Raw genomic sequence first — 11,567 nt, forward strand, 5'->3', positions numbered from 1 at the left:
TTGGCATCTTACAGAATGTCTCTTTTCCTAAAATAAAACTGGTGGACAGAAGAGAAAGTGGTGTATGTTTCTGTTAGTAGTTTTACTTGTGCTGTATAGAAGAAAACAAAAAGTTGGAATACACAAATCATGAGGACTCAGCATTTGTAAATGTGGCAGAAATACAATGGTTACATGTATGTTGTTCAAACTGAAAAGCCCCGAGCGGCTGTAGCCGAAGAACATAAAGCCGACCTCCAGTTTCGCCCTGTTTTGGCTGAAATAGACTTCAGTTAGATGAGCTGACTTGTCTGGACTCTTAGTTATAGCAGCATCTGAAAGAATCCATGAAGTTTCAATGAATTGCCTTTGTTCCTGATTGCTCTTCCCTGTATAGGGTAAACTCCATGTACTATAGCTCAATATCATTGAATAGTAATACTATCAAGTTAATAAACTTAAATAGGATTGTGAGCAGAAGAAATATGTGCACTTTAATATTTTAAAGTGTTTTCTGTAAGCATCCACCAAATAGAATATGCTGCAGCCTGGGTACGTAGCAGCAAAAATGAAACATTAAAAGTCAGGCTGGTTGGAAAGGAAATGTAGCCAAGTACAGGATAGGGTAGGGGAAATTAAAGTAAGATGGAGAGAATGGGCCAATAGCTAGATTCGCAGGAGGGATAAAGGGAGTTGCGTGGAGAAGAATGACTGGAGCCACAGGTAAAGTTGCTATGAATTGTATTAAACTATTTAGCAACAATTTAACAGCATTTTATGAACAGGAATGAAAACATAAAATAAAATACAGTGACAGCAATAATAATAACAGTCAGAATCCTATCTGAGCTCAGATATGTCAGTCTTGCCGGCTTAATAGTCAGTGTTCAGTCAAGTCAAATCCAACAGGTCAAAAGTTTGTGATTGGTGCGATTTCGTCCTACCGCACTGTTGCAATTGTTCGTGAGAGAAGAGCAACCTGCCCTTCTGGGCCAACTCAGAATGGCTGTGGTTCGGTTCGGTTCAAAGGGAAAGGCTCGCCATCTTCCTCGTCAGGAAGAGATCCAGGTCTCACGATCCCATAAAAAAACCTAGCCTGTAAACAACAGGACTATTACTAATTCAGTTCACACTCTAATGATATACATGGCCATATGTAAATAATGTAAGTGCTATAACAAAACAAGCACAAAACATTAATTCTAATTTCTAACTATAGTCTATACAGTGCATCTTAATCATGAATGCAATCTTTAAATCACAATCAGCTTATTCTATCGTCAAGGTGCACATTTCTATCAGAAATCAGAAATAAACCATAAACTATGGTAGATTATTTTTTTACAGTATTGCCCTTTAACTGAATTACAGGAGCATTGCTTTACACTGCATAGCAATGAAGCAATATATTATTTACACTCAATGTACAGAATAAAATTACCAAAAGAATATACAAAAACCCACAGGCTGTAGTTTTACAGTATGTGGTAACGTATCAGCACAGTAAGAATACACACTGACATCTATCCAGTGCCGCTCGAGCATCAAATGTAACAAAATAAAGTAGATTCATGACCTTTAAGATCAACATTAACTTATTCCATCATCTAATTTTAGTGCATTTAATATTCAACAAGTAATACTAGAACATCATCAGCACACAAGCTGAGTGCTCAAAATGGCTGAACTCAGTGAGAAACCCCGTGTGTTCTCCCACAGTGAAAACGTGGTCAGCTACAGCTATGAGCATTAGGCTAGTTAGCTTTTCAATTAGCCTGATTCGCCCAGTCCCAGTTTAACTCACCAGCACACTTCTAATGTTCAACTCTCAGAGAGGATCTTGTTCAACTCTCAGAGAGGATCTTGTCCACTTCATCCGCTCCCGCGCAGATCTACAACATTGAAATCGGGCCATTATATTCCCTGTTAACTTCTTGTTAGCTTTTTAGCTTCAAGGTTAGCTTAACAGCTTCTGACTCACCGCGATGGTTTCAAGGTCCGAAATGTTCACAATAAATCAGGTCCGTTTCTCCAAGGTCCATGCAGATCTCCGGTATGGATATTTGCTCAATTTATCAAGTTAATAGTTATTTTCCAGCGAAAAGCTTGGCGGTGAAAATCAGTGATGGTCTCGTGCACCTCCGTCTCTCTCTGTGTCTGAGCACGTGACGGTACAGAGCAGGGGAAGGCGGGGCTTGTTCCTTCCTAACCAGTAGGGGTGTTAAATATACTCTTTGGGTTTTATTCTTATATTTATAGTATTTATCTTTTATTATTGATTTATTTTTGATCAACTCAGTGATTAACAGAGTAATGATAAATCCCAATTAACAATAACATGTTGTAGTGCATTACTGAGTCGTGTAAACTCACTGGGTTACATCCTCCCCTCTTAAATCTCATGCACGTCCCCGTGCATGGCTCTGGTGGAATAGGTAACATCATGAGCAAGGGAGTCGATGAAAGCTTTGTTCAATCCTTGAAAGAGTGATTTAACCACTGTTACTAGTGGGTTACCTAGCTGAGGATAAGTGAGTCTTTGGGATGGTTGGCGAATTCTTTCAGATCTTCTGATCTGTGTTTCTGTTTGCAAGGTTTCAGGTTCATCATCGTTTTCAACTTGTCTTTCAGGTGAAAGTTGATGAGTTGAGTTCTCTGACAACGGTGAATCTGACAAACTGGTCGACAAAACATTTTTGTCTTTTCGAGTGTCTGTTTCAGACTCACTTGGTGTGTTATTTTGTAGGCTTGTGTCACTTTCACTTGGTGATACGTTTGCTTCACTTTCACGTTCTGTCTGAGGTAGGTCTGTTTCACGGTCCATTTCAGGTAAGTTGGTGTCAGTTGAACTTCCAATTTCGCCTTCAGGTAAGTATGTTTCAGTTTCGTTCTCAGTTTCCTTTTCAGGTAAGTCTGTCATGTCCGGTAATGTGTTAGGTTGTTCGTTATCATTTACAGGATCTTTGTTTTGTTTGAATCCTTGGGTTGGCGGTATGGCGCATACTTGGTAAAAATGTCTGTTTTTCACTTGTGGAGGTTCAGGGTAAGAAAACTCATCTTCCTCTTCCTCAAGTGTTTGGTCGGAGTCAACTTCCAAAGCTGAACTTTGTCTTGTGCGTGGTCTGTTAGTTTTTGTGACTCGCTCGGGTTCATGCTCTGTTGGTGAGAGAAATCCACAGGGAAGTAACAGATCTCTGTGGAGCGTTCTGTTGGGTCCATCTCCGTTTTCTGGTTTTACAGTGTATACTGGTAAGTTTTCCATTTGTTTGGTAACAATATACACTGTTTGCTCCCATTTGTCCGCTAATTTGTGCTTCTCTCTCAGGCGGAGATTTCGAACCAAGACTCTGTCTCCCACATGTAGTGTGGATTCACGGATGATTTTGTCAAACCGTTTCTTGTTTTTGTCTGCTACTTTCTGGGAGTTTTTGATGGCTATTTCGTAGCTCTGTTCGAGGTAGCTTTTCAACTGCTTGACGTATTGAGAGTGAGTCAACTGTGGCTTGTTTGGCTGTGGCAGGCCAAAGGCAATATCAATGGGCAAGCGAGGCTGTCTACCAAACATTAACTCATAAGGAGAATAGCCTGTTACATCATTTTTTGTACAGTTATAAGCGTGAGTAAGTGGTTTTACGAAGTCACGCCAGTGATGTTTCTCGGTGTCTTTCAAGGTACCAAGCATACTGAGTAATGTGCGATTGTATCGCTCAACAGGGTTGCCACGAGGATGATAAGGACTTGTTCGGACTTTGCGGATACCGAGCAGAGAGCACAGTTCTTTGATTGTACGCGATTCAAAGTCTCTCCCTTGGTCGCTATGAAGTCGCTCTGGAAAGCCATAATGAACTAAGAAGTTCTCCCATAAGTTCTTTGCAACGGTGGTGGCTTTCTGGTCTTTGGTTGGAATGGACACAGCATACTTTGTAAAATGATCCGTGATCACTAGGACATCTTTAGTGTTTTTACTGTCTGGTTCTATTGAGAGGAAGTCCATGCAGACTAGCTCCATGGGCCTGGAAGTTTTAATATTTACCAGAGGAGCAGCCTTGTCTGGCAGGGCTTTTCTACGGACACATCTCTCGCAAGCTTTCACTTTCTTTTCGACATCAACTGCCATTTTTGGCCAGTAGAAACGTGACCGAATGAGTTCCAGTGTGCGTTCGACCCCTAAATGCCCCATGTTGTCATGAAGATTAAGCATAACTGTAGGGCGTAAGGAATCAGGAAGGACTAACTGCAACAAGGTCTCTGGCCCCAACTGGCGTTTCCGGTACAGTAAGTCATTTTGGAGGTCAAGACGTTTCCACTCCCTTAAAAATAAGAGAACATCGTGAGACTCAGACTTAGTATCGGCTGGTGGACGTGAGTCAGCTGCCAGCAGCTTGATGACTTTACTAATGGCTGGATCTTTTCTCTGCAGGTTGACAAGATCAGTATGGGTGTATCTGGGTAAGGCTAGGAGATTGTTATCATTGCCTTCTTCTTGAAACATGTCTGGAATGGCACCTGCAGACATGGCAAGTGACTGGACTAGAGCACAAGAGGGTTCAGTCTGATCCATAGCCATATATCTTTGACAGGCTGCCATCACGGTATCGGATTGAAGTTGGAGCTCGACATCTTTGACTGAGGACAAGAGATGGGATCTGAACTTATCAATGCGCTGACATTCCTGGGTAAAAACTGGATCGTCTTCAGGTTTGTCATGTGGTTTCCTAGATAGTCCATCTGCATCAAGATTTTGTCTCCCAGCTCTGTACTTAATGTCAAAGTTATAGGTGGACAATGCAGCCAACCAACGATAACTCGTGGCATCAAGCTTTGCTGTGGTCAGAAGGTAAGTCAATGGGTTGTTGTCGGTGATGACTGTGAATGTGTTTCCATATAAATAGTCATGAAACTTGTCAGTTATGGCCCACTTTAAAGCTAGAAATTCTAACTTGTGGGCGGGGTATCTAGCTTCACTACGGGATAGACCACGACTTGCATAGGCTATAACCTGTGTGGTTCCATTCTGCACTTGATAAAGAGCTGCCCCAAGTCCGGTTGTACTGGCATCTGTGTGTACCAGGTAAGGTAGCTTTGCATCAGCATACCCAAGGACTGGTGAGGTGGTGAGTTTTTCAATAATAGTTTGAAACGATTTCTGGCACTCTGGTCCCCAACGATCACCAAAGGGCTCTTTGGGGTTCAGATACTTTGGATCACTGGGTGGGTTTTTACTATGCTTTCGTCTCGGAGGATAGCCAGCTGTGAGGGAGGTGAGGGGCTTGACAATTTTTGAGTAATCTTTGACAAATCTCCGGTAATAACCGGTAAAACCAAGAAACGATTGGAGTTCTTTTAAGGTTTGGGGTCTCGGCCAAGTCTTGAGTGCTTCAGTTTTTTCGGGATCAGTCTTTACGCCGTCTCTAGATACAATGTGGCCTAGATAACGGACTGATGTTTGGAAGAAACGACATTTGTCGGGCGAGAGTTTCAGCCCGTACTCTCTGAGTCGCTCAAGAACATGAATGAGTCGGGTCTCATGATCTTCAAGGGAACTGGAAAAGACTATCAAATCATCCAAAAAGACTAACACTTCTCTCAGATTGATGTCTTTCATACACTTTTCCATAAGCCTTTGGAAAGTGCTTGGGGCATTTGTTATTCCCTGGGGCATACGATTAAATTCGTAGAAGCCGAAGGGGCACACGAAGGCTGTCTTTGGCTTATCTTCTTCACACATCTCGATTTGATAGTACCCTGACTTAAGGTCCATCACAGAGAACCACTGAGATCCTGCAAGAGCAGAAAATGACTCCTCTAAGTTTGGCAAGGCATAGGCATCGCGGATGGTCTGCAAGTTAAGCTTCCTAAAATCAATGCATAACCGCACATCACCATTCTTTTTGCGGACCACCACTATCGGTGATGAGAATGGAGATTCAGATTCTCTGATTATGCCTGCATCTAAGAGGGCTTGTAAGTGCTTTTTAACTGCCTCGTAATCATGGGGATGAATCGGGCGAGATCTCTGTTTGAAGGGGGTTTCATCTTTTAAGTTGATGTGATGTTTTACATGTGTGGCATGCCCAAAATCAAGATCATTGTGTGAGAAAACATCAGAGAAGGTGTTTAGCTTTTCAGCTATCTTCTCTTTCCACTCTTCAGATAGTGGTGATTCACCAAAGTCGAAACTGAGAGGGGGTCTTGAGGTTGAAGTCTGCTGCTGAGAGTTACACGTTGCAGACACCTTTTGGTCGCCTTTCTCAGGCTCAGGACATGGCATGACACAGTCAGGGGCAACTAGCTCAGCAATTACACAGTTAGTGGGCAATGTAATGTCATGGTTAGTCTCGTTTCTCAGCAACACAGGAACTTTATAAGGTCCGTGCTTTGGCAGAGATATAAGGCAACAATCTACAAACACACCACCAGGTAGGGAGCCGGTAGTGGGCTGTTCAATAAGTGCACACTGTTCAGGCTTAGCGTGGCTAGCATGCATAAAACCTTCCACTAGTAGCTTTTGATTTGCAGGAAGGACTTCTTGGGTTCTACTTTGAAGTTTTACCAAGCCGATCTTGCCACTGTCACTTTGTCTTTTTCTGGATGCTAATGTCTTTAGCACTTGTTGGTATCCATAAGGGAGTACCTTAAAGTCAGGTAAGGTGTTCTCACAAAGATGCTCATATAAGGGGTCAAGTGTATTTGTGCCAATTAGTAGAGGTGTGTCTGAGTTTGAGCGAATGTCAGGGACAACTAAGGCAAGAGTAGATAGTTCAAGCTCTGACTGATCGAGATCTTTGGGGAACATGATACTCGTCTCAATGTATCCCAAGTAAGGGACTGTCTGACCATTCGCACCTTCGACCTCTAGGAGATCACTGATGGGTTTTATAGGATGATCAGGTAAGTGTTCTTGATAGAAGGATTTGGCAATAGTGGTTACTTGAGAGCCTGAGTCGAGCAAGCAACTACATTCAACGCCATTGATAACAACTCTGGCTGTGCATTTTCTACCCACAAGTCTTTTGGGAAGTTTAGGCACTGAGTGAACATTAGCTGTTTCACATTGGGCTTTTGTTGTCTTTTTCTCAGTGGGACTTGGTTCAGATTTAGCACCCATCCGTCCCGCGACAGGGGCTCCTTCTAGTTTAAATTAAATGACTCATCAACTGGTCTGGATATTTCCCATTCTCGCTGCTTCTGTCTGAGGGCATTCCTTTTAGCTGCTACTAATGCTGGGTTGGGATCATTACTACAGCTGGAAGCGATATGACCATCTTCTCCACACTTGAAACAGTATCCAGGTTTGGGTTTGGCTGACACTGCAGCAATTTGTGGTATCTGTCCCGGCTTGTTCTGAGTTTTGGTACTTGGGTTCCTTTTTGCTTCCTTTTGAAGTTTCTGCGATCTTTTCTCTGTTTTATCAGCTCTGAGCTGTGCGATTTGAGACCTGAGGTCAGCAATTTGCTTCTGGAGGTCAGACGAATTGCTGTCCATTTCATGCTCATAATCGTTCCTACCTTGAGAGCGTGTGGTTTGCACGTTAGAATAAACACGAGTCTTTTGGATCCCCAAATGTTGTTTCATGCGGGTTGCTTTACTTGCCTGTTTGTCCTCCTCGGTGCGTAGGTGGAGGAGTAGCTCTGCAAAATGAGGTGGGTCGTCTTTCTTTTGTTCAAGTTGAAGGTTTGCAATCAATGAGCTGTCCCAACACCCTCTACAAAACTGTCTCAGGAGCTGTTTATTGATGTCACTAGAAGCAATTCCGTCTCTTTTTATGACTAGGTTTAGCACTGTGTGCAATCTTTGCAGGTAATGTGAGGGTTTTTCACCTCCATTCTGATTGGTGTTTAAGAAGCGAGCAAAGAGTTCGTCACCGTCCTCTACAGTTGCATAGGCAGAATCAAGATGTTCAAGGTAAGTTTTGGGGTTTGCTTTTGGACCAAAAGCTTTCACCAGGTCCGCTGCAGGGGGTGAAAGACTTTCAACAATCTTTCGCACAACTTGAGTTTCGGTGAGCGAGGGATCAGTCAAGCAAAACTCTACGCTGCTGCGCCAAGTGTCATAGTCAGTTTCGAAAGGAGGATGTGGAACTCTCCCTGAAAAAGGTTTCAGTCTGTATTGCGAGTTTGGTGGGGGAATGACTTCACTGCTTTTAACAATGTGCTCTACAATAACCCGCTGCACTTCAGGTGTGCTTAAAAGGTTGGTGGGAATCTGAGGGGTTTGTTTCTCAGCCTCTGCCGGTGGGTGAGTATTCAAGGCACTTACATGGTTGCTATTGGGTGTTAAAGGAGAAGAAGGTAGGGCCTCATCACTGTGGGGCACTGGCTCTTGTTCAGTGGAAGGCTCAACTGTGTGGACATCCCCTCCCAATGACTCCCCAATTTTAGCTAGTTCATCCATCAAAAGGTCTTTAAACGATCGGTTGCTTCGTGCTGCCACATCTTTAAGCTGTGACAGGTAAGTTACAGTAGCTGATGCGCTGGTTTCAATGCTATACGCACTGGCTAGGTCTCGAACGTGATAGACAACTTCAGGTTTCACAGTGCAAGGTCTGTCATAAGGCAAATATCTTTTCTCTAGTTCTTTAGCAGTAGCCTCATGTTGAAATTCCACAATAATCTGACCACCAGTTGGTAGCTTAATCTGCCTACTGACAGGACCGAAAGCTTCTAAGAACTCAATTATTTCTTTATCAATGTCTGTGTTAGTTAAACCACTGACCAAGACAGCATTTTGAACTTTAACATTCTCTGTTTTCACAACTTCCATGGTTAGGACACGTAAAAGTACCAGTAGAAAAAAATACAAGTCACTGTGAAACTCCAGGCACTCTTAATCGTTTTATTAAATTTTGGGTGGACTAACAACTCTGCAAACCCTCCTGGCTGGCTCGCCACTTTCTGTAGCCAAGTACAGGATAGGGTAGGGGAAATTAAAGTAAGATGGAGAGAATGGGCCAATAGCTAGATTCGCAGGAGGGATAAAGGGAGTTGCGTGGAGAAGAATGACTGGAGCCACAGGTAAAGTTGCTATGAATTGTATTAAACTATTTAGCAACAATTTAACAGCATTTTATGAACAGGAATGAAAACATAAAATAAAATACAGTGACAGCAATAATAATAACAGTCAGAATCCTATCTGAGCTCAGATATGTCAGTCTTGCCGGCTTAATAGTCAGTGTTCAGTCAAGTCAAATCCAACAGGTCAAAAGTTTGTGATTGGTGCGATTTCGTCCTACCGCACTGTTGCAATTGTTCGTGAGAGAAGAGCAACCTGCCCTTCTGGGCCAACTCAGAATGGCTGTGGTTCGGTTCGGTTCAAAGGGAAAGGCTCGCCATCTTCCTCGTCAGGAAGAGATCCAGGTCTCACGATCCCATAAAAAAACCTAGCCTGTAAACAACAGGACTATTACTAATTCAGTTCACACTCTAATGATATACATGGCCATATGTAAATAATGTAAGTGCTATAACAAAACAAGCACAAAACATTAATTCTAATTTCTAACTATAGTCTATACAGTGCATCTTAATCATGAATGCAATCTTTAAATCACAATCAGCTTATTCTATCGTCAAGGTGCACATTTCTATCAGAAATCAGAAATAAACCATAAACTATGGTAGATTATTTTTTTACAGTATTGCCCTTTAACTGAATTACAGGAGCATTGCTTTACACTGCATAGCAATGAAGCAATATATTATTTACACTCAATGTACAGAATAAAATTACCAAAAGAATATACAAAAACCCACAGGCTGTAGTTTTACAGTATGTGGTAACGTATCAGCACAGTAAGAATACACACTGACATCTATCCAGTGCCGCTCGAGCATCAAATGTAACAAAATAAAGTAGATTCATGACCTTTAAGATCAACATTAACTTATTCCATCATCTAATTTTAGTGCATTTAATATTCAACAAGTAATACTAGAACATCATCAGCACACAAGCTGAGTGCTCAAAATGGCTGAACTCAGTGAGAAACCCCGTGTGTTCTCCCACAGTGAAAACGTGGTCAGCTACAGCTATGAGCATTAGGCTAGTTAGCTTTTCAATTAGCCTGATTCGCCCAGTCCCAGTTTAACTCACCAGCACACTTCTAATGTTCAACTCTCAGAGAGGATCTTGTTCAACTCTCAGAGAGGATCTTGTCCACTTCATCCGCTCCCGCGCAGATCTACAACATTGAAATCGGGCCATTATATTCCCTGTTAACTTCTTGTTAGCTTTTTAGCTTCAAGGTTAGCTTAACAGCTTCTGACTCACCGCGATGGTTTCAAGGTCCGAAATGTTCACAATAAATCAGGTCCGTTTCTCCAAGGTCCATGCAGATCTCCGGTATGGATATTTGCTCAATTTATCAAGTTAATAGTTATTTTCCAGCGAAAAGCTTGGCGGTGAAAATCAGTGATGGTCTCGTGCACCTCCGTCTCTCTCTGTGTCTGAGCACGTGACGGTACAGAGCAGGGGAAGGCGGGGCTTGTTCCTTCCTAACCAGTAGGGGTGTTAAATATACTCTTTGGGTTTTATTCTTATATTTATAGTATTTATCTTTTATTATTGATTTATTTTTGATCAACTCAGTGATTAACAGAGTAATGATAAATCCCAATTAACAATAACATGTTGTAGTGCATTACTGAGTCGTGTAAACTCACTGGGTTACAGAAATTAAGCTTCAGATTTGGTAATGTACCAGAAACTGCTGTATGTGTGTGGGTTTGTATTCTCTCGTCTTTGTGTGGGGTGGGGTGTAATGAATCGGATGCCATTTTGAGAGATGCTGTTTATGAGTGTTGGCGGCGACAAGGGAATGCGGGGAATTAAGGAAGCAGTATGAGCTACACTTAACACAATGTGACAGGCACAAAATGACAGGTTTTGGCCCAGGAATCGGGATGCCATGTTGCTTGCGCACTCGCTCACTTACACGCATAATCCTCAAAACACACACATACACCATCCGGCATGGGAAAGTAGGTGAAGGCATGAGGGGACAATTTGATCTGTTCCACCAAACACAAATCAATGTCTGTGTGGCTCAATTTTCATCGCACACACAAATCGCTCTACTTCTATCTTTGTGAGGACCCTTGTAGCACTTTTTTCTTATATATTACAACGAAATGTAGAACACCATTTCAAGTCTAAGCCAAACCTGATGCATAAAAGATCTGTGACCAAAGGCAGGGCGGGGTGAAGGACAAAACATCGCATACTTTAAAAGTCAAACTGGTCTTCACTCAGACAGTCAAGTCATCTGAACCAGGAAAGTGACTATTTTACCCGGTTGTGACAGTGAGAATGGCTGCTATTAGACAGATTAACCTAAGATGAGTTCTGACCAGCCTCTACTACCAGGCAAGGACAAAGCTTTTTCAAGCTTTTTAATGGCACAGTGGCAGTTTAGTGTCATCACCTTTGGTCACAATAGCTATTTTTACCACGAACAAAAGAAAAAAGATGAAAAGTTTTTTCACAATAGTTTAATTTTTTTCTTATATTTGAAGTCACACATTACATTAAACATTAGATGACTGTAGAAGTCAGTAACCTCATGAACAAACACATTTAAATTGTCT

At 42.1% G+C, this 11,567-nt stretch overlaps 2 long non-coding RNA genes across 2 annotated transcripts; both read right to left on the reverse strand.

The window, feature by feature from the left end:
• Positions 1 to 581: 581 nt before the first annotated feature.
• On the reverse strand, positions 582 to 7,079 carry LOC308408477. The gene is made up of 3 exons (XR_013973793.1): positions 1,961 to 7,079; positions 1,784 to 1,871; positions 582 to 1,075 (listed from the first exon to the last, which is right to left on the reverse strand). It is a non-coding gene; the product is annotated as an uncharacterized lncRNA (long non-coding RNA).
• A 17-nt stretch (positions 7,080 to 7,096) lies between these two features.
• LOC308408478 lies at positions 7,097 to 10,645 on the reverse strand. The gene is made up of 3 exons (XR_013973794.1): positions 10,252 to 10,645; positions 10,075 to 10,162; positions 7,097 to 9,366 (listed from the first exon to the last, which is right to left on the reverse strand). It is a non-coding gene; the product is annotated as an uncharacterized lncRNA (long non-coding RNA).
• Between the last annotated feature and the right edge of the window lie 922 nt (positions 10,646 to 11,567).

The sequence above is a fragment of the Rhamphochromis sp. 'chilingali' genome (genome assembly GCF_963969265.1).
Source record: "Rhamphochromis sp. 'chilingali' genome assembly, chromosome: 13".
Lineage (NCBI taxonomy): Eukaryota > Metazoa > Chordata > Actinopteri > Cichliformes > Cichlidae > Rhamphochromis > Rhamphochromis sp. 'chilingali'.